Below are 10097 nucleotides of genomic sequence, written 5' to 3' on the forward strand. Positions count from 1 at the left end.
TGTGTGTGTGTGTGTGTGTGTATGTGTGTGTGTGTGTGTGTGTGTGTGCTTACTCTATTGAGGGCCCCCCAGCCCACCTTGTTCTGATTAGGATTACTGGGAGCACAATATGAACATCAACACCACAGTGTGGACACACAGCGGATTGCTATGATTCATCATTCCATCATTCATGCTTCTGGGAAACAGCCAGGAAAACAAGAGAATAACAATAATAATGATAACACAAAAAACACAGGCAAAGAAAAGGCACTCTCTCTCTGTGTGTGTGTGTGTGTGTGTGTATGTGTGTGTGTGTGTGTGTTTACGGCCTAATCTGGAATAAGACGGTTAGAGACACAGAGGAGGAGATTAAGCCATTGATGCTGCACTGCTCACGCACCAGCGCTTCCATTCAGCGCCTTTAAACGCTGTTTGTTTATTAGCGACTTACGCCTAGCGTTAGCCTCGGGCTTATCGCTGCTCACACACAGGGACACACAAAAGCCCACTACGCCTCGCGGCCCCCGATGCGGGACCACAGCAACCCACCCCCCCATCCAACACATACATACACACACATACACACACACACACACACACACACACACACCGCTGGGGCTCTGACCTTTGTTAAGTGTGGACGACGGGAGATTGGGTATTACCGGTCACTGACACCAACTCCTCTATGCAAACACACTTCCCTCCTCACCCCTCTCTTCTTCCCTCTCTTCTCCTCTCTTCTCCTCTCTTCCCCCTCACAAAGCACTATTGGTGCGGAGGCGCAAGGGCCAAAGCTAATCTCCTCTGTTTACCATATATGCATACGCTATCGCTCGCGCACTCCTGCTGAAGGAATGCATATGCTCGTTATCTGATTTTCAGTCACAACTCTGTCTTTTCCCCTCTCTATCTCTCTCTCTCTCTCTCTCTCTCTCTCTCTCTCCTTTTCTCTTTATCCATCTTGCTCTTCATCTCCCTCTTTCACCCAGCATCCTTTGCCACTTTACTCCCGGAGCATGGGCCTTAAAAGAAAGGTACTTAACATAAATATACATAATACATATCTGCCCATGTGCATAAAGCCTGCCTACTCCTCTGCAGTCAGGCTTGCTCATATCTACTATGTATGTGTCCACAGTAAAATTCAAAGCAGTGGCTTTGATAGAGCTCTCATTCTCCACTTCTGAACCTGCCTTCTGAAACCCTCACAGGTAGGAACTGTGGTATGGGATGCATTTGTTCTTGAGCCGTCAGTGTTTTCATTTCGTTTAGTTTTCATTTAGTTTACTTTGCCCTTTGATCTTGCAAGCACGGGCCCGGCGTGTATCAAAGGAAATAGATAAAGGGATGAAGCCATCAGTGCTAGCGGTTGTCTAATGAAAGACACTTTCTGCACCTGACATTAAAATGTACCATTAGCCATACGGCCACAGCCAGCTGACAGAGGGCATTTAGCAGCAGAGATTAAGAGATGGGAAGACATGCTGCTGCTGGAAGAGTCCAAATATTGTAATATTGTCACTGTGTGTGTGTGCGTGCGTGTGTCTGTGTGTGTGTGTGCGTGTAAGTGTGTGTAGAAGTTCCGTATAGCTTACATAGCATAGCGGGTTGGTGTGAATTTATGTGTGTGTAGGAGTTTGTTACAGTGCATACCCAGTGTGAGTGTGAGTGTGTGTGTGTGCGTGTGTGTGTGTGTGTGTGTGTGTGTGTGTGTGTCTGTGTGTGTGTGTGTGTGTGTGTGCGATGGAGAGAGAGAGTGAGATGCTGTGAGAGAGAGAGAGAGATGGAGGGAGAGAGTGAGATGCAGGGAGAGAGAGAGATGGAGTGAGAGTGTGAGATGGAGGGAGAAAGCTAAAGAGTGAATGGAGGTACTAAGGGATGCTTAGAGATATGTGTGTGTATGTGTGTGTGTGAGAGAGAGAGCGAGAGAAAGAGAGAGAGGAAAAACAACAGAGGTGAAGGGGATAGTGAGACACAGAGATAAAGAGGTTCAGGTGTCAGGTTCTTACATCGTGTCATTAATGTCCGACTGACTGATCAATTGATATGACCTTAAGCAGTTCCATTCTTCAGGAAAAATATACTTTCAAGTATAGTTCTTCAATCCATTTTTCAGAACCTTTAATGTTGGAGCAATTTCATTTCAATTCCAATATAACAATTCCATACATTTTATAATGAAATGTGTGAGAGTGTCTCTGAAATGTGTGTCTTTTATTATTATGATGTTCTGCTTGTGCTTGCCTTACCTTTGCACTGAACATAAATATGCTTTACCTGCACATTGTGGGCAAATATTCTTCAAAGTACTTGTATATCAGTACCTGGTCTTACACTTGTGAATTGTACTTATTTGATATTCAGCGGAAGACTTGAGATTTATTCCAGCACTTGAGTGTTCAGTATATAAAATGTCTCTATTTGAATAATGTCGGTGTATGAATGTGCAGTATATTCAATCATTTGAATACTGTCGATGTGTGAGTGCACGTGTGGGAGAAGGAAAGTGATGAGTGTATATGACAGGATAGTGTATTTCAAAAGCCACTGTTCTGAAAACAACCTTTAGCATGTCAAAGGCAAGTCTGGAAAGTAATTGTATTTGCATTATGAAATATACCTCCAATTCTGACTGAGTCGCACTACATAAAAACACACGGGAAACTCCACCAAACTTGTCCATTTTTTACACATACAGGTTATTATCACGACGCCGCTGATATGAATATCAAATTCCGATTGCTTCCCCTTGATCTGGCTGCATGCGAGCCGAGGCCTTGTTTTCTTATTTTCATGTAAATGGCCGTGTATCATGGGAGACAGGCGTCATCAATCTTCCAGAGCAGCAGGTAGGGGGGCTGGGATTATTGGTGTTTAGCGACGGTGGCCCGCTGAAAGGCGGAAATTGAAAGTGATATTTAATTGACACTGCCATTTTCCCCCCGCCGCCACGGCAACGCTGCCAGCGGCCCGCCTGCCTGCCCACGCCTCCCACCACCCGCTAGCCAACGCCGACGCCGCTGCTGCCGCAGGTAGCGCAGGTGCCAGCGACGCACACACGCCTTGTCCCTTTCTCCCCCCCTCACTCTGAGGGGTGACCTGTCAATCTAAACGTCAGGATGAGGGGGAGGGATGGAAAGAGAGATGGAGAGCTAGAGAGATAAGAGAGAAAAAAAGAGTGAAAAGACAGACACTGAGACAGAGATGCAAAGAGTGAAACAGAAAGAGAGAGTGAAAAGAACGTTGATCTGCCAATGACTGAACGACCACTCTTTGAAATGGCTCCTAAAGTCGTCATGTGAAGTTCTGAAATGACCACTCTTTGAAATGGCTCCTAAAGTCGTCATGTGAAGTTCTGAAATGACCACTCTTTGAAATGGCTCCTAAAGTCGTCATGTGAAGTTCTGAAACGACCACTCTTTGAAATGGCTCCTAAAGTCGTCATGTGAAGTTCTGAAATGACCACTCTTTGAAATGGCTCCTAAAGTCGTCATGTGAAGTTCTGAAACGACCACTCTTTGAAATGGCTCCTAAAGTCGTCATGTGAAGTTCTGAAACGACCACTCTTTGAAATGGCTCCTAAAGTCGTCATGTGAAGTTCTGAAACGACCACTCTTTGAAATGGCTCCTAAAGTCGTCATGTGAAGTTCTGAAACGACCACTCTTTGAAATGGCTCCTAAAGTCGTCATGTGAAGTTCTGAAATGACCACTCTTTGAAATGGCTCCTAAAGTCGTCATGTGAAGTTCTGAAATGTCATGGTGGTATTTTGTCTTTGTTGATTTCTACATACTACAACATACAACATACTTAACATTTCTACCAGCTCCCTTGTTCCTTACTGTAACAATTCAGTAATCTAGTACTGAAATTATTATTATTATCATAACTAGTAGTAGTAGTAGTAGTAGTAGTAGTAGTAATAGTAGTAGTAATAGTAGTAGTAGTTTAAACTGCAAGAGTGTGAGAGCGACCCTGAACATAATACTCATATTTGCTTGGATACACACACATAAGGATATGTTGAAACTGTACACCACCTATAGGGCGCAACGATTTGATTAATTACTTTCGGCCTAATTACCTTTATGACAATGAATCATCCTCATTCAATTAGGAGTCATATGCTGGCTGTTAGGAAATAAAATAATAAAACACTGTGGACTACGGAAGGCTTTGAAATTAGAAATGACATGAGCACTACCTCTAATTAGAACAGACTAATGAGGCTAGAATATAGTTACTGTTCGGGGACCTCTATGGATGGTGTGTGTGTGTGTGTGTGTGTGTGTGTGTGTGTGTGTGTGTGTGTATGTGTGTGTGTGTGTGTGTGTGTGTGTGTGTGTGTGTCTGTGTGTTAGGGAATAAGGGGTAATGACCACAGCCTTCAGCTTTGGGTGTGTACTCAGCAAGGGTCACCCCCTTAACATAGCTACGCACCCCCTCAACATAGCTAAGCACACCCTCGCACACACCCCTGAATGAATGGTTTGACAAGACGTCTTTGGCCCCCCGCTGAAAGACGGTGATCTGAGGAGCTTTGCTGGACAGGCTGGAGTAATGGCTGTCAGAGCGAGGCCAAACGGCCATCATTTATATCCCACCAACAATTTACACCCGCGAGTCCCTGTCCTGTCCTGCCAGCGCTGGAGATCCCAGCTCCCCACCACCGTCCTGTCCAACCTGTTATCCTTCCCTCTGGACACACACCACTCATGGGCCCACAGCCCTGCAACGTCTCCAGTCTCTCCATCCAGTACACACACACACACACACATAGACAAACACGCACATACACACACACACACACAAACATATAGACAGACGAACACACACATACACACACACAAACATATAGACAGACAGACACACACACACACACACACACACACACTCTGCCTGCCGTGTCCACTTAAAAGAGCATTAATCAACGCCCAGTATATAAATCAGTGCGGCCAACTGCGCTGCGGCTGCAAGCGATTATGAGGTCAGAGAGCCAACAGAAGTACTTAACCAATTCCCAGCCCTGGAGCATAACAGTCTCTCTCACCCTCTCTCTCTCTCTCTCTCCCTCTCTCTCTCTCTCACCCTCTCTCTCCCTCCAGCTCCCCTCATGCGATTCATCATCATTCTCCCACTGTGTCCCAGCGTGGCTGCCTGAGTGGGAGGATGTCTGAGCATTTAACAATATCTGCTGAAGAGGAGCAGAGAGAGAGAGAGAGGCGGAAGAAGCAGGAGCTGAATGGAGAGGAGAGGAGAAAAAGGGATAAAGAGCCGGAGAACAGAGGAGAGGAGAGGAGAAAAGAGGAGAAGAGAGGAGAAGGTAGGAGAGGAGAAAAGAGGATAAAGAGCAGGAGAACAGAGGAGAGGAGAAAAGAGGAGAAGGGAGGAGAAAAAAGGAGAAGAGAGGAGAGGGGAGAAGAAAAGAGGATAAAGAGCAGGAGAAGAGAGGAGAGGGGATGAGAGGGGTGTCCCCTCTTTAGGGCCTGTGGCTCCAGGGGGTGGGGTGGGTGTCCCCGAGCTCATTCATCAGCCAGCCAGGCACTGCCCTAAATTATTTGTGACTAAACCAAGATGGATGTCTTTACGATGGGCCGGCTGCTTTCTCCAGCCCAGGCCCCCGAGCACGGCATGGGACAGCAGGCCTCAGGGCAGCGCGGGCCACCTGAGAGCAGAGCGCTCTGAGATTGGAGATGATGAGGGCAGAAAGGGTCTATCTGCAGGGGTGGCCTCCCGTGGGGGGTCCAATGCCATCCACTCAAACTCACACCACCTCATCTGCTCCAGACATCCCCAGTGTAGGATAAGAAAAGGAACATGTAGAACCTATGGCTGGGAGCACGAGACCTTAGAATCTTGGTTAAATAAAGTGTATCACACTGTAGGAGTTTGTATTCAAATGTGGCTGGTGGTGGTCCAAATGTGGTGTTGATGTTTTTTTTGAGCGTACAACAGCCTGATCCAAATAGACTCATCGGATCACAAGTGAATTAATTTAAGTTGATCAGAAGCTTTGTCTCAATTAGCTTGCTATCATTTCCCAGATTTATGTCAATTTGTAGTTATGTGTTGATATTTGATACACAAACCCACACCCACATCCACCCACACCCCCCCCCCCCACACACACACACACACACACATACACACACACACACACACACACACACACATCCACCCACACACACACACGGTGCGGAAGGACATGATGTGATGGCCAACGTTGAAGCTCTCCATATGAGACAAAGCGTGCAGCTGCCCGACAGTGGCAGTGACAGCTCATTGGCTGGCCTGACAGAAGAAGGTAGCGGAGGGGGAAAACAGAGCAGACAGTTTCCATTACTCTCTCTCTCGCGCGCGCGCAGCGCAGGAAGTGTCCCCCCGAGGACGGCCAAATTGAGATTTAAGATGTGTAATGATGTGTAATCATTTCCTGTCACTGCCCCCTGCTTAAGGAATTGAAAGCGTAAAGAAAATAGCTCATAACTGCAGAAAAATACATGAAATCAAACACAACTACAGCTGTTTTTTTTCTCTTTCTTTTTCCAGTCTCTTCTTTGGGGCTTTGCAGAGATGAGCATATCTTGAGAGCCAATAGGGAGGCAAAATAAAATAAGCAGCGGGATTGATAAAGATTGAAATTCGAAGCCCACTTACTGCTGTTATTTTTCCGTAAATCCTTTGAGAAATGGGACAGGCAGGGGGCCTGTGGTCCTTGCAGCAGTAAGCAGGACTCGGGGGTTTAGGCGGCGGGAGTTGGCCCTTGTTGGGAAATAACCTCCTTAATCCTCCGAAGGCCTGACAGGCCAGTGTGCGTGCATGTGTGTGTGTGTGTATGTGTGTGTGTGTGTGTGTGTGTTTATATACGTGTTTGTCCCTTCATAAGAGTGTGAGGGGCTAATCTCCTGCTCACTCGCTGCCGAAATGCAGCCGCATTTAATTTGATTTGCCTCCTAATGCCCGCTGAAGAGGATGCTCAGCAAGTTGTTGGGTTGTGCCTTACCGGGCTTAGGAGAGGGTAAACATGCCACTTTAAGCATCATACATATGACTCCGAGGTCCTAAGACGGTGCGAGGTGCCGTGTAGTACACACAGTCACGCACACACACACACACACACACACAGTTTTTCACTCTTGCTTTCACTTTGTCTGACTCTCTTTTTCCGTCTTTTTTACTCCTGACTGGACAATTCCTCTCATATAACCATCTCGTAGAAACTCATTCCCTAATAGCCTTATTGTACCCCCTGTTACTGATAAATTCCTGAATTAGCAGCTTCATTATGTGATTCCTGGCTCCACAGAAAACCAGTAAATGGCAGCGCATTGAGCATGCATGAATCAGCTCTGGTAAAAATCCTGCTAGAGGCCTAGTTGATTTAAGATGACCCTGTTGGGCTGTGTTGCTACAGATCTGTACAGCATTTAGTGACTTGTCATCAGTCATTTCTTTATACTAATCTCTGAGAATATTTTTACCAATAAAATATGGTCAGGACAGTGCTGCAATGTGAGCCTGTTAATTGTACATTCTGACCGGCAAAGTGTAAAGCAAACAAAGTTTAATAAAAGGTTTTCATAAAGTGCATTAAGTGCAATATGTATCTATTTACTCTACTTGGTATTTCTTAGAGGTAGAACTGTGTTTGACTTGAAACATCTGCTCAGACTATTTGAAGGTTGCAAACCATAGTCTGAGCAGATGGTTTGCAAAAAAGATTCCAAAAACGTATGTTAACAATGTATAACATCAAAACAATGTTTTTGCTTTTCTGTGTTTTTCACATCTCGATAGTGGCAGTAAATGAGGTTTCCTACAGCTTTCCTACACATGTAAAATTACGGAGTTTGGTACGTACAACTCTTAAGAGCCCTGACACAGCCTATGTGTCCTCTCTAAAGCATCACCTGTACAGTCTGTGTGTCCTCATCACCTGTACAGCCTGTGTGTCCTCATCACCTGCACCTGTACAGCCTGTGTGTCCTCATCACCTGTACAGCCTGTGTGTCCTCATCACCTGTACAGCCTATGTGTCCTCATCACCTGTACAGCCTGTGTGTCCTCATCACCTGTACAGCCTAGCCTATGTGTCCTCATCACCTGTACAGCCTATGTGTCCTCATCACCTGTACAGCCTATGTGTCCTCATCACCTGTACAGCCTATGTGTCCTCTACAGCATCACCGTACAGTGGGGCTGTTTCTCTGCTCCTCCACCACTGTCGTGAGTTGCTACGGAGACGCCAGCCTTGTTTCCATGGGCAGTAAACAAAAGGCCGTAACTCTGACATCCCTAATTTATGAAATATGAAGCCGCCGCCACCCCACTATTAATACTTCATCACAGGCTCCAATAGAGCAAAGCACTATCCGCACTGACTGATTATGTTATCATTTTTAGTGTACTACTTTGCATTAATATACCCTAATTTAAAGAAAGACACAGGGAGAGAGAGAGGGGGAGGGAGAGAGATAGGGAGGAGAAAATGAAGTGAAGGATGTTTCTCTAAGAAGAGTGGTGAGACAATGTGAATGTGTGTTATCCCACCTCTGGTTTCTTCATTGCTTCTAAAAAGGTAATTATTAGGTACTTTAAGAAAACCTGGATGTACATGAAGATTAATTAATCCCTAAGAATGACTCTCCAGGGTGTGGAGGGGTTTAATCACATGGCTGATGTTTCTGGGAGAAAAATGCTACCTGCCATGTCACACACACACACACACACACACACACACACACACACACACACACACACACACCATCAACGTGTGGAAGAGCATGCTGCCACTGAAATCAGATATGCATAATACAAGCAACCAGAACACACTATTTGTAATGTGGCAGTTTGGCAACGCAAAAATAGATTTGCACATGTTCCATGGCTTAATTGGTAGATGACACCAAGGGAATCAAATCTACACTATAGAATGAGACATCACTTTTTTTATCCCAGCTGTGAAAACTATTATGCTTTTATTATTTACTTCCATTTTTTTTTCTCAGGGGAGAAATAATGTCTTCATTACAGGCATTTTTTCCTCTTATAGAGACGCTTACACAGAACACTGAAACTAATAAATCCCGGCAGTTAAAAACCTGCCGGCCAGAATGAATACATCACTAAGAGAGAGAGAGAGCGAGAGATAGAGGGATAGAGAGAGAGAAAGAGAGATGTTTTCTCATTTAATAGTTGTGTAATAACAAATAAAATTGGTTTCAGTTCTGACTGGAGCCGACGTTGAGTGAGTCTCTTGTACACGCATGTATGCACACACTCGCGCAGACACACACACATACACACACACACAGACACATTCTTGCATACACATAGCCTCTCTCTTACAGAACACACCCTCTCTCCCTGCCATTATTTCTGTCCCTGAAATTTGGTTGTTTGATCATAAATTGTTGAGTGCAATGACTTGTCTCCTCCACTTTTGTCACTGGTCAGGATAGATTAAAAACTCCAGTGCGCAGTAGCTCAGACCAGCATAACATTAGCATATATATGAGATTTGAGACATTTTCTAATATTTTCCACCAGAACTCATCTGTCAACACTGGTGATGAATTATAAAATGCTTGTTTAGGGAAGAAAAAAATGTACATTCCTCACATTCTCACCTTACAAAAGTAACCTTTCCTCTGTGTGTGTGTGTGTGTGTGTATTTGTGTGTATGATCATGCCTTCACGTTCACAAGTGACATAGAGAAAATGCATATATCTAAAGTAATAAAAGCTGGTTTATGTGTGTTATTGGATCAGGCTGATGTGGTTACGGGTTTGTGTGCAACACTAATCCAGCGAAACGACAGGCGAAGTTTGGATTCACTTCTCTGCACTTTGCTGTAGAATTACCCATGACAGCCAGCTATGCTACGAACCTCAAGGCCTAAATTGTCAGGAGCTTATTCAGTTCTGATGTTTGCACATCTCTGACTGTATCTAACCAAGTGATATCCATATGAATACTTATGTGCTGTGTGCATGCATGTAAGTATGACCCTTTTAGAAGACACACACACTACTAAATGTATCCTGACTTGCAAGTAAATTGACATTATTTAAAAAAAGATATATTGATTGAGTGTATTTTATGTGTTGTATGAT

This window comes from Alosa pseudoharengus, unplaced genomic scaffold (genome assembly GCF_046254945.1).
Source record: "Alosa pseudoharengus isolate Yale_2024_CS ecotype anadromous, Long Island Sound unplaced genomic scaffold, YU_APseudo_1.1 YU_APseudo_1.1_scf_12, whole genome shotgun sequence".
Classification (NCBI taxonomy): domain Eukaryota; kingdom Metazoa; phylum Chordata; class Actinopteri; order Clupeiformes; family Clupeidae; genus Alosa; species Alosa pseudoharengus.